The 18,497-nt window shown below is 40.1% G+C and overlaps 1 protein-coding gene across 13 annotated transcripts in view; it reads left to right on the forward strand.

The window, feature by feature from the left end:
- The window catches only part of ZC3H12C (zinc finger CCCH-type containing 12C), a 176,542-nt gene that overhangs the window by 60,053 nt on the left and 97,992 nt on the right, over window positions 1–18,497 (forward strand). For 2 of the 13 annotated variants that reach the window (XM_072821878.1, XM_072821884.1), the window contains exon 4: window positions 5,468–5,612. The exons of the other annotated variants lie outside the window; for them this stretch is intronic. The gene's annotated coding sequence lies outside the window, so the exon portion shown is untranslated. The remainder of the gene's footprint in view (window positions 1–5,467; window positions 5,613–18,497) is intronic. 13 annotated transcript variants of the gene reach the window in all.

The raw sequence follows: 18,497 nt of genomic DNA on the forward strand, positions 1-18,497 counted from the left end.
CATTCTGTATCTTATTTGGGTGGTGGTTAAATAGGTCCATGAAATTGTCAAAACTCAATGAACTAAACTCTTAATATTTGTGCATATTTGGGTGTGTACATGATATAGCAATTTTTAAAATGTGACTTTTAAAAAACTAGAAAGCTACAAGAAACTGGAAGAAAACTTCCTTTATTTGATAAAGAGTATGTTCCTCCAATACCTAGCAAACATCACACTTAACTGAGAAACATTAGAAGCATTCCCATTAAATTCAGACATAAAATAAGCATTTTTAGTACTACTTCTACTCAACATTATCCTGGAAATGCTTGTCAAATAATATTACAAAAAAAGGGGCACCTGAGTGGCTCAGTCAATTAAACATCTGGCTTCAACTCCGGTCATGACCTCAGGGTCCTGGGATCGAGTCCCAAAAGGGGACTCACGCTTAATAGGGAGAGTCTGCTTCTCCCTTTCCCTCTGCAGCTCTCCTTGCTCAAGTGCTCTCTCTCAAATAAATAAATAAAAACCTAATAATAATAATAATAACAGTAACAATATTCAAAAAAAGAAATAAGTATAAATACTGGAAAATAAAAGACAAATTTCCCATTTGCCAATGATTATCTAACTAAAAAATTAAAGAGAGTCAGCTGAAATCCTATTAGAACTAACAAATTTTAGCAGGAAGGTCAGAAATAAGATCGATATACAAAAAAAAAAAAAAACTTCATCTCTAATTCCTTAATAATTTCAAAGCATAATGCAAAACCATCCCATTCACAGTAGAATCAAAACTACAAAATAGCTATGAGAAAACTTGTCAAGAAAAGAAAACAAAATGAAGAATTAATAAGAAAGAAGGATTTTTTTAAAAGACCAAACTAAATATAAACACTAACTTTCTAGTTGGAAAAACTCAAAAATTGAAAAATTATCCATTTTCCCAATGAATCTATCAATTCAGGATAAAGAATTTTATCTTTATTCTTCACCAAGAATTTTGTGACTCTTAAGCTTAATGCTAAATTTCATGTGATAAAGAAAATACACAATGGCCAAGATTAAAAGAAAATTGTGGATAGGCCTCGCCCAGATAGTCTCTGAAATACTTTGAAGCTATAGTAAGTAATTACATTAATGTGATATGGATATAGAAATATACAGATAAATAAAACAGAATAAAAAATCCAGAAACAGACTCACATATAAATAGAACTTCAGTATATTCCATAAACATGGCATCAGAATCAGAAGATATGCTCATTGGACAAAGGACATTAGAATAAATATCTATATTTGGAAAAAATAAAATCAAACTAAACCCTTATTTCAAATTATACACTAAAAATCACAGCAAATGTAGTGGAGAGCTAAAGGCGATAAACACATTTAAAAATTAGAATAAAGGCAAAAAAAATCAGATTTGTAATCTTAAAATTGAAAAGGCCTTCTTAGGTTATAAAATACCAGAATTCAAAATGGGAAAGAATGATTAATTAAATAAATAAAGCTTAAATTTTTCTTAATGATGAAATTGACCATAAATAAAGTAAAAAGACAATAGTGGTAGAAAATAATAGAATACAAAACAAATAGAGAATTAATACGCAATCTATATATAGATCAAAGATTGTGAAGAGGTAATTGGTAGAAAAACTATAAATGGCTAATCAAAACCCATCAAAAGGGGATCCCTGGGTGGCTCAGCGGTTTAGCGCCTGCCTTTGGCCCAGGGTGTGATCCTAGAGATCCAGGATTGAGTCCCACGTCGGGCTCCCAGGATGGAGCCTGCTTCTCCCCCTGCCTGTGTCTCTGCCTCTCTCTCTCTTTCTATGTCTATCATGAATAAATAAATAAAAATCTTTTTTAAAAACATCAAAAGTTGGGCAGCCCTAGTGGCCTAGTGGTTTAGCGCCACCTTCAGCCCAGGGTGTGATCCTGGAGACCCGGGATCGAGTCTCACGTGGGGCTTCCTGCGTGGAGCCTGCTTCTCCTTCTACCTGTGTCTCTGCCTCTCTCTCTCTCTGTATTTCTCATGAATAAATAAATAAAATATTTTTAAAAAATCAAAAGTTGTCTAACCTCACTAGTAATCAAGGAAATACATATTAATGTAATGTTATATTTCTTCTATCAGATTAATAAGAAATTTAAAAGATTTATAATACCTACTACAAGCAAGGATTCAGGAAAATAAGCACTGTTAGTAGATAAATTGGTAAATTATTTAGAAGGGAACTGGGCAGTTCTTAATGAAATTTTAAATGCATGTACCTCTGGTTCAGCTATTATATTTCTAGGAATTTATTTTACAGAAATTTTATCTGTGTACAGATAAATATGTATTAGAATCTTAATTCAGGACTATCCAAAACATTTTAAAATAGAAATACATATTAATAAGAGAATGGTTAAATAAACCATGCAACAATCATATGGAATACCCATGCAACTATTACCAGAATGAGGCAGATTAAATCTTCTGACATGCAAAAGTCTCACATGCAAAGTATAATTTGTAAAGCAATGCATATAGAATGAGCCCATTTACATATATATATATTTATATTTATCATGTAAATGTTTAGAAGAAGACTGGAGGATATGCTTCAAAATCTTATTTATTTTTTTAAGTGAAAGCAGATTATTGAAGATATATATAGGGAGAAAGATATGGACAGAACGTCTGGGAGACTCAGAAAGGAAAAGAACACAAGTCTTGTCTTTGGTTTTTATTAGTGATTACAGTCTAGTGCACGTGTCCTCTTAGGCATCCAGAAACTGGTCAGAACAAGGACAGAGCCCAGGTGTCCTACATAAATCATGCATTCCCTGAAGTCAGGGGTCTCGGTGTCAAGGTGTTTGCCGTCAGTGGTCTTGGAGAATGTTTATGATTACCTCACTCCTTGGATGTTATCTATTGTGCTGGAAGGCTCCACAGATATCACTATCTCTTTGTCCCTTACAAGGAGGACATATGCTATTTGCATGACAAGGCAGGTGCAGAGTGACATAGGAGTGCAGGCCCTAGCAAGAATAGAAGTCAGAGCAAAGGGAGGAAATGCTTTTTTTTTAAGGGTCCCTACAGTTTTCCTGTCTCGTTCCTTCCATGGGAATCTCCCCACCCCTTTTTATTCTTTTTTTTTTTAAGATTTTATTTATTTATACATGAAAGACACAGAGAGGCAGAGACATAGGCAGAGGGAGAAGCAGACTCCCTATGGGGAGCCCAAAGCGGGACTCAATTTCAGGACCCCAGGATCACGCCTGAGCCAAAGGCAGATGCTCAACTGCTGAGCCACCCAGGCTTCCCTATTGTCTTTATTCTTAAAGAATGTTTAGAAATTACTTCTGGGAAGGGTAATGGGAGCAAGTAAGGATGGAGAGCTTTTAACATTTTGTTCTGTATATTTTCTACTGCTTGAATCTTTAATTAGGTTACACCTCTTTTATTAGGTTGGACTATTTGAAATGGTTGCTGTTCTACCATTTTGACCTACAAAAGCAAATGCTTCCTAAGATTCAGTGTAATAGAATTGTTTGTGTGTTGCCTCTGTCATTTAAAGAAGGGGATAAGAAAAGAAGTAAAAAACAGAGTATGTTAGGGACGGAGTTAGGTGAGCAGCATTAGGCAGGACTCTCTAAGGATTTGGGAGAAACTGTCCAAGAAGAGGGCAGTGCAGAGTCATGGTTCGTTTAAAATGACTGCTCAGTCTCCCTGCTGTCCTTTCTGCTGTCTGTCCAGCAGTTTTTGTTTTATAACCTCAGCATTGGAGAGACAGGCTCTGTTGCCTTCTCCTCTGGCACTGTAATCCTGCCTACTGAATGGGACAGTGGTCTCAGCAATGTATTCCTATGTGGACACATCTTGACATTTTTGCACACTATAAATAAAAATTCCACATCTTACAAGAAGTTCTGAGAAATGTGATAGTCATTATTTCTACACCTCCATTAGTAATTTTCTAAAATCATCCTGAGTTCTGTGGCAAATTACTGTAAAAACAATGACCTAGGCATCTTTTTTTTTTGCCATTACCGAAAACCCCATTAGCAATCTTATTTGAATAGACCAAACCTTTTCCTGTAACCATTGCAAACAATTTTAAATCAATCTACTTTTCCCTCAATAGAATATATACTTGTCAAAAGCTTCATTTATTTTTCTTTAAAAAAAAAACATGCTTTTTTATGATCCCTGCACTGATTCCTGAGAATATATAATCTTAGTTAAAAAAAAAAAAAAAAAAAAAAAAGATTCTCTGCTAGTCTATTCAAAGATGACAGGTATAATAATTTACTTTTTAAAATTGTACCAAGGTAAATTTGAATAAGGTCTATGGGTTAGATAATAGTATTAGATTGGGGTTGATTTCCCTAATTTTGATAATTGTCCTGTGGTTATATGGCAGCAATGTTCTTGTTTTCAGGAAATACACAGCAAAGTGTGTAGAGATAAAGGATCATTATATCTTCAACTTACTCTAAAACATGTCAGGAAAAAATTATACAGATGTACATAGAGAACTATGAAATAAATAGTAAAGTCAGGCAGTACCATGTCAACATAAAATTATATCAGAATGATTTTTTTTAATTTTTATTTATTTATGATAGTCACACACAGAGAGAGAGAGAGAGGCAGAGACACAGGCAGAGGGAGAAGCAGGCTCCATGCACCGGGAGCCCGACGTGGGATTCGATCCCGGGTCTCCAGGATCGTGCCCTGGGCCAAAGGCAGGCACCAAACCGCTGCGCCACCCAGGGATCCCCAGAATGATTTTTTTTTTTTTTAAATCTATAGTTTCTCCCAGAGTGATTTATGGATTTAGTGATAACAATTACTATCCCAAGCTCCATATGCCTGGTGCCGGTTTAGGCCTTTGCAAGGACTGTTTCTACTTTCAGAAACAGTGAGGAGATCCATATCCCCAAGTGCCAGAGCCTGAGGGGGCCTCCACCAGCCGCTCAGTCATGTTCTCCTCTGCCTGTGCTCAGCCCCTGGTCCATGGCTTTAAGGGCTGTTCTCATCCTTCACCACTCTTCAAGCCCCTCAACACCCTCCACCCACCAGTTTATTCATTCCTTTGTTCAACATGTAATTGTTTCCCTCTCTTCTGTATATTTGGAATTGTTTCCTCTTGTTCAGAAAAAAAAAAAAAAAGAACAGCCATTGGAAAAAAAAAAAAAAAAAGCCAACTGTGTGTTCAAGATGGCATCACTTAGAGGCCCTAAGTCAGGACACCAAGACTTAATAGCTGACCTCACTGCATTTTCAACACCACCAATTCCCTCCCACCCCTAATATAACTTCTAACCAGGCAGCATAGAATTTCCTGGTCGGTACTAGGAAATTTACTGATAGACCTTTCCATTCCCCTTAGGAGGACGACCTTGCCTAAACAATGCATTCCTTGCTAATAAATTTTTCTTCTTTTTTTAATACCTTCCTCTGCCTTAAAAAAACTGTTCTCTTGTGTAGTTCAGCGGACCTCGCATCTACTTGCAAGATGGGATGCTGCCTGATTCAGGAATCATTTAACAAAGCCAATTAGATCTTCAGATTTACTCGACTGAGTTTTATTTGGAGACACTCTCTACTGACTCCCCTCAGGCCACATGCACCGGTGAGGTTACTATGTCCTATTTTAGAAGTCCACCCTTAACTCAATGTCCTTCTCTGGCTTTCGCCTCAATCTCTGGCTTCCTTTCACACTCAGACTTTGGAAAAGAATAACCTGTGTCTCCTCATCTCACTTCCATTCACACCAGGAAGGAGAGAGAATCTCCATCCTATCATGTGATTGATGTTTGCCAATCTTTTCAGATAGGTCTCTAGTAAACAAAGGAAAGCTGAATTTAGAAAAAGATAAGGATGGTGCCTGCAGGAAGGAAAAGGCAGACTCCCTCCCTGGTCTGCAAAAGCACACACTGAGTAAAATAAATGGCCACTGGACATCTAGTACGAAGCACTCTTGTTAGGTGTGAGCTACTGGATGTTTAAGATTCTTGTTTATAATCTACTTCTGGCTGTAAATATAAATCTCACTACCAGAAAAAAAATGCTAAAGACAAAGATTCTTAAAGTAGCAGAACAATATCAATCTTCTAGTTTTTTAGGTCAGATAGGATCCTGGCAATAAGGATGAGAAACTGCAACCGGGTGAATTCGAGCTCTCCTTCCCTTCTCATCAAAGGAGAGTCAGGTGACATCCTCACTTAAAGAAGTCTTAAGAGCCAGGACAGTTTGGGGCTTTGCTTGTTCCTTTGGCTTCACGCAGGGCTGCTGGTGGACCCCAGTCTTGAGCTGAATGAGCCCCTCCAGTTGTCTTTTCCCTTCAAGAGGGGGTTGTAAGTAGTCTCGTCACCATTCCCTAAGGCCATGTCTCCATTTCCTGATTCTGGACCCTGATCACTGAGCAGAAATAACTCGTAGCTGCAAGAACAGGGGCAACATTCAGCATTGTTGAATGAAAGGATGAATGAATGAATTGTATCTGTAATGGCCCTTACATAGACGAAATTTTATGAATATTTCTTGGATGAATTAATAAACTTAATCCAACAAATAAAAAGCCAGGACAAAATTGCTGGCCTTTCGATGATAATCCCAACTTTTCCCCACTGCCTTCCCTAGCCCACAACCCGCCACACCTCATCATTTGGAACTATTTGAGGGATCAGCTGAGGCTGAAGACTATAATTAATCATGTTTTCATCTAGAATCGCTTCTAAGCCAAATGCAGGTAAAAACAGAGAATTTGCGCAGCCATCACCGAGGTGCTGTGGCATGGCTGAGTGGCCCCAGGCTGCGAGGTGGTACTGTGCAGTTCTTATTGTTTGGTTTCCAACTCAATTCATTTGTCCATTCATCCAGCAAATAATTATTGAAAATAACTATTCAAAAAATAATTATTGAAAAGCTCTTGTACTAGTCACTGGAGGCAGAGCAATGGGCAAGCCAACAAGGTTCCTGCTCCTATGGATTTATTTATTCATTCATTCAAATGACAAATACTCAGAGGCTACTAGGTGCCAGGCTTTTTACTGAACAGTGGATATACATACATTCCTGCCTCCATGAAACACATACTGAGGGAGGAAAACCAGACTATAGCAAAGTAAATAGCTTACACAGTATATTAGAAGGTGATAAACCCTGAGGGGGGGATAGGGTGTATGGATAAGGCACGCAATTTTAGATAAGGCAGTCAAGGTAGATTTCATTAAGAAAGTGATACTGGTGGGGACACCTGGGTGGCTCAGTGGTTGAGCATCTGCCTTTGGCTCAGGTTGTGATCCCGGGGTCCCGGGATTGAGTCCCACATAGGGCTCCCTGCATGGAGCCTGCTTCTCTCTCTGCCTGTTTCTCTGCCTCTCATGAATAAATAAATAAAATCTTTAAAAAAGAAAAAGAAAGTGATATTGGTGCAAAGTCCTGCAGGAAAGGAGGGAGCAGTATGTCTGGGGAAGAACATTTCAGGCCGAAGGAAACAAATGTAAAAGCCCAGAGCTGAGAACACTCTTGGCATGTTCAAGGAATAGCAAAGAGCTCAAAACAACTGCAGCAGAGCAGATAAACAGAAAAGGGCTGAGGTGTGTTGAGAGAAAACTGTGTTGGGCCTTGGTCATTTTATAAGTTTTGCCCTTTCCTCTGACCAAGATAGAAATCTGTCAGGTGATTTCTCACAAAGGTGACTGGAGTTTTAACAGGATCCCTGTAGCTCCTGAGCCTAAGAACAGGCTATGGGACAGCAGGGAAAAGACACTGGAGCTGCGGGCTTGCCTGGTAGATGCAAACGTTCTAGCGAGAAGACAACAAGGAATGCTCCGAGGAAGACAGGGGTCACTTCTAGGAAAAGTCCTTGAGTGGGCAAGAGGGCCATGGCTCTGGTGCCTAAGTGAAGGGGCTGAGAGAACCTTGGGGTCACTGGGAGTCATGCAGGAAGGCTGAGCTTATGGGCACAGCCCAACCCAATGGAATCAACATGGTGGCAGGTGCTTGTGTTCTCTTCCATTTGCTTCAGTTTTCCAATGAGATCGGAAGCAAGACCACCAACCTAGAGTGAAAGTGAAGCAGAAGGAATTGGAAATTTGGGGAAAAAAAAGGATCATCCTGACACAAATGCATCTTTAAATAATCCCTTGAAAAACTCACACAACAATACACATAATACTAAAATTTTGGCTATAGATGTGGTTCCAGAAAAAAAAAAAAAAGAAAAGAAAAAGACCAGAAAATATTTTTACACATACAGCATATGTAAAGCCATCTGAGTACAACAACATGTACAGACGAAGTGACATGATTTGGCACATTTCCATGAAGCAATGAAAACTGTAAGTCAATTCTCTAAATTCTATCGAGATTTGAATCAGGCAAGCATCTCTTTATTACTGGAAGTCATTTAAATTTAGGTCACTGCATTAGGAGTTAAATGCTGTTGGGTAAAACACGTGCCCAGAGTTCAGCAAGTGAGAAACACTGGCCAAGAAGCATAATTGCAGGCTCTGTTTCCCACCCCGCACTGAATTCCAACTGCCTTTCTCACCGAGATCTGTGTTACACCTCCCCCAGAGATTGGGAACCTGGAATTCCCAGGATTTTTTCAACACTGTCTTCTCTGGTAATAGCTCAGCCCACAGTTCCACTACGGAAGAACACACTTAGAATACATTCAGTGCCACTACTAGATTTCAGCAACCGAGTAAGACAACTTCAGAGTGCAACACACAAACAGTTAAGGCGAATTAAAAACCCAAACACAACTGTCTATTGGATCTTTCATTTTATTTTTTTTAAGATTATTTATTTATTTATTCATGAGAGACACACAGAGAGAAACAGAGGCAGAGACACAGCAGAGGGAGAAGCAGGCTCCATGCAGGGAGCCCGATGTGGGACTCGATCCCGGGACCCCAGGATCACGCCCTGGGCCGAAGGCAGGCACTAAACCGCTAAACCATCCCCTGGATCTTTCATTTTTAAAAAATGGTTTATTTAAATTTCAGGATGGGTTGACATTGGTCAATCAAACAAGAGTAAGTTGATTTTCTGATGACGACAGGGAGCCACAGTGATACTTCTTGGAAATAATCCGGAAGCCATTTTGCCATCAGCTCTTTCAAATTCACAGTCTCTTGCCCATTTCCCAGGTCAACCAGTACAGTCCAAGATATCTCTGGATCTGTGACCAGGCAAGCTCTAGCTACATCCCAAGATGTGTGCTGGCCATTTAAACATACCTCATACATGACAACTCTGAGAGGGGTGGCTCTTACCATCTGGGACTCTTTCTCATTTTGTAAGGGAAGAAAAGGATGTTGCCAAATATTGCTAATTAACTACTTTGAATATTCTCTTTTTTTTTTCCTTTTTTTGTATATTTTTTTACTGGATTTTGATTTGCCAACATATAGCATAACACCCAGTGCTCATCCCAACAAGTGCCCCCCTCAGTGCCCGTCACGCAGTCACCCCAAGCTCCCGCCCACCTCCCTTTCCACTACCCCTTGTTCATTTCCCAGAGTTAGGTGTCTTTCATGTTTTGTCACCCTCACTGATATTTTCACTCATTTTATCTCCTTTCCCCTTTATTCCCTTTCACTATTTTTTATATTCCCCAAATGAATGAGACCATATCATGTTTGTCCTTCTCCGATTGACTTACTTCACTCAGCATAATACCCTCCAGTTCCATCCACGTCGAAGCAAATGGTGGGTATTAGTCGTTTCTAATGGCTGAGGAATATTCCATTGTATACATGGGCCACATCTTCTTTATCCATTCATCTTTCCATGGACACCAAGACTCCTTCCTTAGTTTGGCTATTGTGGACATTGCTGCTATAAACATTGGGGTGCAGGTGTCCTGCCATTTCACTGCATCTGTATCTTTGGGGTACATCCCCAGCAGTGCAATTGTTGGGTCTGGATCTTTCATTTTAAAGCATGATGCACTCTCTTGGTATCTTGGGAGCCTGTCTCCCAGCTCAAACGTTGACAACATTGCTCAGCACCCCAGGCTAGTAGTTGGCGCCCCAGGCTGGGCTGCGTGTGGCTGCTGGCTGGGGCCGGTGACCACAGGTGTCCCACAGTGCAGAGAGCATCTAACTAGGGGGACACATGCATGTGGGAGGACCAGCAGGGCTGGGGGCAGGCGGGAGGCTGCACGTCCTTGTGTTTGGCCTTCAGCAGCCTGGGACTTACCTGCGAAGTAAATGGTCTCACCCTGGAAGCTCTGGAGGTGTGGGGGTGTGGAGATGTAAGCCCCGGCCTTGATATCTCTTGTCCATTTTTACTTTCATTTTTAAATCCATGGATTTTAACTTTTTAAATTTTATAATCTCTTGGCTTAACTGCATCCTTCTAACATGTTATTATTTTTATATTTTAAATATCTTCTTGCCTATCATGGCTTTCTTTTACCTTAATCAAACTTAGTCTATTTTGTCTTCCTTACTATTTAATTTTTACATTTGGATATTTTGAACAGTATTCAAAGGCCTATGTTTTATCTAGTTTTCTAGTCACTTTCAATTTTCTTACCACTTTTTATGATAGCTATATTTATTTATTCTGTCTCTCTTCTTTTTTCTTTAATTGCAGCATTGCTTCTAATTTCTCAACATTGCCCAGTGGCTCCCCTATTTCTTCCAGTTTTAACAGCCACTCTCCATCTTCCCCCACAAACTCCCAGTGAACGCCTTTAACCCAGACATTTCAGGAGATTCGACAGCCACAATTCCTTCCCTGGACCACAAATTTCCTATTCTAGCTGCACCTATTTGCACACTTGGAATGGGATGTGTTTCTCACACCATGCTGTCAGGTCCATCTGTGATGTCCTTCTAGAATCTGTGCTAACTGTACAGATCAATGGATGGGAGCAAGACCTGTAGAGAATCGATACATAGTAGGAGAGGAAGGGAGGCACTAGCTTTCTTCCAGAAAGGAACCAGGACCTGCTGTCCCAGTGCTTATTTTAACAAGAGTCTCGAAACTTGTGATAGCTGTCCTAAGAAGAAACCACATAAAGACCAACAAAATCCTCAAGCTAAAAAAAAACCCTGAACTTTCTGTAACTAATATAATTAATGTTTTCAAATTCTGATGTAAAAAAATTCTACTCATGAGTAGATCTCCCACCTCCCATATTTAGGCTTCTAGAAGTAATGAGCTCTGGCAGGAATTATCCCAAACAGGGTTTGGATTTTGCTTCTGGTTTGGTGTTACATAGGCATATAAATCTTTGTGTGTATGTATATATATTAGACTTAGCTGCTTTTTTGTTTTGAATCTGAATTACTCAGAGTCCATAATCTTAGTAAGCAGCCTGGAGTTGCTATAAACCCTAGGGCCCCATAATAATGTATGATCTGCTTCTTTCCTTGACTAAAAATGAATCATTGTTCGACAAAGCAGGGACTAAGGCAAGATGCTTGCATGCCTGCGCTCAATTCCCTCAAAGAAAGCAGGATGCCATGTTGATTAGACTCAACTTTCTAAAAACAAACTGATTAATTATCAGGGCCTAGATCATGTCCATGATTCCCCTAAACTTGTTCTCCTGCCAGGATGCACATTGATTGCTCAGGTGCCTGGCCTCTAACAGGTGTGATAATTATCTCTGAAGGCTATAATGTCAAAATTGGCTCCGGAAGATGGCTTGAACCAAAAGAATTATTTCCATGTGACATGGGCTGCTTCTCTATAGTCATTTTAACCTCAATAAAAAAATCTGCTGCCAAGTGTATATATTTCACCAAATATGCAGAAGGATAGTCTCTGATAATGAGTTTAGTGTAAATTTCATGTATTTCTCAGTTCTCTTGCATTTGGGGAGGTAGGAGGGAAAAGTACCAAAATATATGGCAGGTGAAATCTGAAGTATTACAGCCTTTTTTGGAAAGCAATCTGGCGATATCTTTAAAAATTAAAATTCTGGATACTCTTCAACTCATCAATTCCATTCCTAGGAATCTACCCTTTGGAAATAAAAGTACCAATATAAAAGGATGCCAAGAACTGTAAATGAGCTGTAAATGAAGTGGAAGTCCACCAGTGAGGGTGGAGTGCTGAGTTGTGGCAGGCTCAGGCAATACCACACAGCCCTTGAAAAGCATGGAGTAGAGCAACACAAGATGATCTGGAAGGAGCCCATAAACAACTTTTGAAGAAGAAAAGCCAGAAAGACAAAAAAAACTAAAAACAGGAAAAAATGTGTAGAATATAATTTGTTCCCATTTTTTAATTTTTTAAAAAATTTTATTTATTTATTCATGAGACACAGAGAGAGGCAGAGACACAGGCAGAGAGAGAAGCAGGCTCCCTGCAGGGAACCCGATGTGGGACCTGATCCTGGGTCTCCAGGATCACGCCCTGAACCAAAAGCAGACACTCAACCACTGAGCCACCCAGGTGTCCCTTGTTCCCATTTTTTAAAAAAAATTGCCCAAAAAGTCTGCATGTTACAGATGCATAGGTAGATATAATACACTGTATTGAATTACATGAATACTGATAATATATAAGCAGACATTTGCTAAGGATTAACAGGGACCACTTAGAATGGTCAGTGATCAGAAATGGGATACTGAAATCTAGACAGAGTGGTATGATAAGTGTCCATGATAAAAGCAATAGGAAATATGATATTGTTCATGTAAAATCATACATGTATTTTTAATTTTTATCTTATTAGATAAAATAAATCCTAAAATAAAACATAAAAGCAATGATCACCAAAGTTTAATGATGGTTATCGCAGAGTAGTAGAATTTTAGGTGGACTTGACTTCCTTTTTTTAGATTGATTTATTTGAGAATGTGTGTGTGTGTGTGTGTGTGTGTGTGTGTGCATGTGTGTCCGTGCAAATGCACACAAGCAGAAGGGAAAGGTAGAGGGAAAAGGAGAGAAGCAGACTCCTCACTGGTAGTGGAGCCAGGCAGCCTCAATCCCACAACGCTGAGATCATAACCCCACCTAAAATCAACTGACTGAGCCACCCAGACACCCCTCTTTTTTTTTTTTTAAAGACTGTATCTTTAAGTAATCTCTACACTCAACGTGGGGCTCGAGCTTACAACCCTGAAATCAAGTGTTGCATGGTCCACCGACTGAGCCAGCGAGATGCACCCCTCTGTTTGTTTGTATATGTTGCTTGAATTTTTTAGGGAGAGCATGTGCTAGCTACTTATATTCTATACAAATTTATTTATATATCTGTGGAATTAAAGATCAACCAAAATAGAAAAGCAAAGCTTGCTTATTCTGAGCTTACTACAGAAAGGATGACAGCCCCCATCACGAGCATTTTGGCAGTGTCAATGGCAGGCAGCGGGGTGGGAAAGCCTTATAGTGGAGAAAGGGGAAGGCTCCAGGTATGATCCTGATCGGAGGCTGTTGGTGGGGGGAAACAGTAGGCAGGCTAAACAGAGGGGGTGTCCTATGGTCAGGACGTGTTCAAAAGAGTGAACATTTAGCTTTCTCTGGTTGGTCCTAAGTTGGAAGTGGGGACAAAAACCAGGAAAGCTGTTAGTTATTAATCAGTTTTGCCCATTTTGGAGTGATTGTTACAGAAGTTATTGTTTAGCTTCCTGGATCATTTCTAGAGATAGCAATCTGGCCTTCTGAGAATCTGACCTACAGCAGGCTGGCTTCCTGGGCTGATTTTGTAGATAAGTGGGTTGTTTCTCTGGGCAGGTTGCTGCAGGTTATGGGTCAGAGTTCTATTTTTATAGATTGTCTGGCCATTGTTCATATATTGAGTCTGTCATATTTTATTTGTAACTTAATATATTTTTACATATTGACAAATATGTTTTATATTACATGATTTGTATTTTCTATAAAATGACCAATTTACATTTTATATAAAAATAAAGTTACTTAACTGTGTTTTTTTTTTTTTCTTTTCATTTTTATTTATTTATGATAGTCACAGAGAGAGAGAGAGGCAGAGACACAGGCAGAGGGAGAAGCAGGCTCCATGCACCGGGAGCCCGACGTGGGACTCGATCCCGGGTCTCCAGGATCGCGCCCTGGGCCAAAGGCAGGCGCCAAACCGCTGCGCCACCCAGGGAACCCGAGTTACTTAACTGTGAAAAACAGAACAAAGAAAAAACTTCTAATTAAGTTGGTTAATGGATTGTGTAAAAGAAAACAAGTCCTGTCTTCTTAGCCCTTGCCATAATTTGGACTTGTTCCCAAACCTGTTTGTGCACATTATTACACCTTTTAAAAATGGAAATTTAGGGGTGCCTGAGTGGCTCAGTCGGTTAAGCATCTGGCTCTTAATTGTGGCTCAGGTCATGATCTTAGATTGTGAGGTTGAACCCTGCATCGGGCTCCATGCTGAGCATGGAGCCTGCTTGAAATCCTCAAATAATAATAATAATAATAATAATAATAATAATAATAATAATATTAAAATAGGAGTTTAGGGATGCCTGGGTGGCTCAGGCAGTTAAGCGTCTGCCTTTGGCTCAGGTCATGATCCTGAGGTCCTGGGATAGAGCCCCATATCAGGCTCCTTACTCAGTGGGAAGCCTGCCTCTCCCTCCCCCCCTTGCTCATGCTCTCTCTCACTATCACTCTCTTTCTCTCTCTCAAATAAGTAAATAAAAATCTTTAAGAAAATAGGAACTTATTAAATTGAAATGGAAGAATGTTCCTACTTTTATAGGAATCTTCTTTTTTTTTTTTAATAAACCTTCTAAAACCCTGTTCCATTTGCTCTGTCTACCTCTTATTGCTGGATTGTTAACTGCATCACCTTCTCTATGGGATTTAGGAGGACTGTTACATAGCAAGAACCAGCCTGGCTTAGTTAGCAAGGTTAAAGAGAACATGGCATGATGTGCTGAGCTGGCCTGGAAGCACCATGATCAACCCCCACCCCAGTCCCTTGTTCCAAGTCCTCTCACGATGCGGGGAGGCTGGGGCCAGGGAGTTAGACAAGTGAGCCAAGTGCTACTGCAGAGCTGCCACTGGGTCCTCAGATAAACTTAGGGCCCCTGGAATGTATCTTTTCTTTGCAACCTGAAAGAGTCAAACTAACACAAGTGGGCACTAAGGAATATATTTAATTAAAAATATACATATTTCATAAAACAGATGTAGTAAATCAACATAGGAGACTCTATGTTTGGTTTGTATAACTAATTATAATGGTGTATTTATGGACTGTCTTCTGCTGTACAGCTTTCAACAAAAGGAATTAGAAGCACAAAATTAAAGTCTGGAAGACCTATTTCTTCCAGCCTTATAAATCTGATGTGACTTTGCATGTTTCAAGTTCCTAAGGTTTCATATACCCTAAGCTCCTCTCGTACTGAAACTAGTCTTAAAATTCATCTGAACACACCTCCTACATTGACGTTTAGGGTGACTGCTCCTTGTCTCAGACCCATTTCATTCCTATTGCCCCACTGAGGATGTTCCACTCTCCTCTCATTAAAAAAAAAAAAAAAAATCAGAAAAGAAAAATTTAAGCTTGTGGACTGATTGCCTACTTGAGAATATGTTTATATTGTTTCCTTCCTGATTCTCCCCCAAAGACTCCTATAAGAAGGAGGAGGATAGAGATTTAGTGCAGCCACCCTCAGACCGGGGCAGGGCTACAGGGCTTGGGTTAGGCCACCTTGCAAGGAAGATGTAAGGATTTAGGGTAACTGCACTTCCAGGGAGGACGTGGGTGGTTAGGGTGGCCACCTTTAGAAGGGAGGACAGAACACTGTTACCTGAAAAAGAAGGTGAGAGGAGGCAGATGAGATGACTGGAACTAGGAGAAGGTGAGGAGGAAACAGTTGTGTCTGGGGATAGGATGCCTGGACCTCATTCCCAAGGAGATCCTAATTCAATCTGAGTTAGCCCCGAAGAACTACTGTGTGGGGCACCATGCATGAGCTCTAAGGCTGTGGCAGGCTGTTCCCTGCAAAAAAGGAACATTAGACCTCCCCCTGCCATCGCCAGGACGTGGCAGGAGAGGGTCCCCCACTTGTGCTTGGAGTCCACGCACACCAAGACATTGGTCACATTGAGGCAACCCCCCACCTCACTCTAGGACACATAGAAACCACTGAGTACCTGGTGAAGGAAAGGAGAGGTTGTCACAACTGCATTTTGGATCCCGATAATGGTTCACTAGAACAATTCTATCCAACAGGGAGTACTACCGCTTACAACATTTAATGCCTTGTCACTGCCCTTCTCTTGAGTCAGGAAGTGGCTCTGGGCTGCGCCGCAGGAACTCTGGTTACGTATGTTCACACAAAATGAGGGAAGGCTCCAGGGGTCTCCTGACAAGTCAGATGATATTTTCTAGCAGTCTGCATTCTGGCCCTACATTCATAATTTGAAATTACTTTAGATGATCAAGAGGGTGTCCTCTCTCATATGTAACAAGAAGACAAGTATCTTGCTTTGTGTAATTGATAATGTTTTATTATGAACCAGGGGATGGATTCACAAACAACTGGTCATTGAGTCTATTGCTAGAAAGAGAGGTTCAGTATTCATTATGCAAAAGCTAAAAATATTGTCTTTGATAGTCTCCAAAATTAAACTCCAAAGTTTAACATAAAAAAATGACTTACCATAAACTAATGTGATTTGTGATCTAGAGATACATTTTGCTGTTAATTTATCCTAGAAAATACCCCAGGAAAACAACTTAAAAGCTCTACAATCCATCTTCCTCTTCATCAACGGTGCCACTCTCTTGTTCTAAAATGTTTCTTGACTGGACAACTATAACTGAGTTCCACCGAGTCTCCATGCTTCTGGTGTGTCTCATCCTGGCTACTTTCAACGAACCCATTCTGCCCACAGAAATGTGTGAAAATATGTAGCTGTGCTACAGAAATGTGTGAAAATATAAAAGTCCCACCACATAACAGTCCCACTGCAGTACTGGCTTCCATTCTTGGAATTATGCAGGCTACCTCCTGTTCCGTGTGTTCTAATCTGGTACTCCTTACTCTTGTCTCTTCTGGGCCTCTGGCTGCAGCCTGGATGGCTCCCATTGGACATTCCACTCCAGCTCAACCCCAGCATCTCTTCCAGACATGATCCTGGTATTTGTCCTCCAGCATTTGCTACCTAGCACTTGGGTAAGAGATGCTTCTAACCACCACCCCCACCACCACCACCACACACACACATACACCAGTCTTTCAGCATCTATGCCAAGGGAAACTGGAAAGTTTCCAGTCTTATCTCCTTCTGATCTATCCTCACTGAAGCCAGATTCATCTCTCTAAAATGAAATTTTTATAGTGTTTCTCCCCTGCTTAAAATTCTTCAATGGTTCGCCTGTGGCCTTCAAGATGAAGTTCAAACTCCTCATGGCAAACATGGCAGACAAAATCCTTTTTGACTTTGCTCCAACCACCATTTCTAGCCTCTTACTGTCACCTCCTCTATACTCACTTTTCATCTTAACCATCATAATACACTTGCATTTTCCCCAAAGTACTATGATTTCCTGACTCTATATCCCACCTTTCTAGAATGTTCTTTCCAGAGCTTTTTACCAAGTGACCTCTAATTCAGTCTTCACATAATAAAGACTTCCTTTTCCAGAAAGCTTTTTTTTAACTTTTTTATAAATTTATTTTTTATTGGTGTTCAATTTGCCAACATACAGAATAACATCCAGTGCTCATCCTGTCAAGTGCCCACCTCAGTGCCTGTCAGCCAGTCACCCCCACCCCCCACCCAGCTTTTTTTTAACTTATTGCAGCAAAGCTTACCATGTCATTCTTGGAGGTCCTACAGTGCTTTTAACTTACCTCATTATGTATTACTGTAATCATTTGCTTTTAATGTTTGTCTTCCCACTAAGCAGTCTTTGAAGCCCTAGTTCCTTGCATAATATCTGACCTATATTAATTGTTGAGTGAAGGAACAAACAAACAAATGAATTAAGGAATGTTAGAATGCATCCAAAGCACATTCCTGGGAAAATTTTAACATTGCTTTTGGATGTCAAACTCTCCCAGAGTTGTGCAATATCACTGATTTTTTTATTAATATTTTTTAATGGTGGAATAAAAGAAGGACAAGCCTGTATTCCATAGTTTGAGCCAAATGTTGTGAGAGTGTTTCTCCATGACGCTAGTGGTTCCTGACCCTTCTCTAGGAATTCTGAAAGGGAAGAGGTTACAATGAGAAAAGAAGGAAGGAGAAGAAAGAAATTTAAAAACATAGCAGCTCATGGTTTTGGCAGGTTAAAGAAAGAAGGAAGGCACTTTCACTTTGATGACATTTTCAAATATATAAGCTACCAGGTAAGAAGCCATAACCAACCAATTTTGTACATGTCGGGAGAAAAGGGAAATTTGCATCCAGTGATTCGTGAGTCTATAAGTGATACGATGAAGAAATGTACTGGTGGGCAGGCAGGGCATCAGCTACGAAAGACTAACGCCATAGGACAGTTACTAGTGGTTTAAAGTTGTGTTAGTTTTTTTTCTATCTTCATGAGTGGAAAACATGGTTTTGAGAT

Source organism: Canis lupus, chromosome 3, assembly GCF_048164855.1.
Source record: "Canis lupus baileyi chromosome 3, mCanLup2.hap1, whole genome shotgun sequence".
Lineage (NCBI taxonomy): Eukaryota > Metazoa > Chordata > Mammalia > Carnivora > Canidae > Canis > Canis lupus.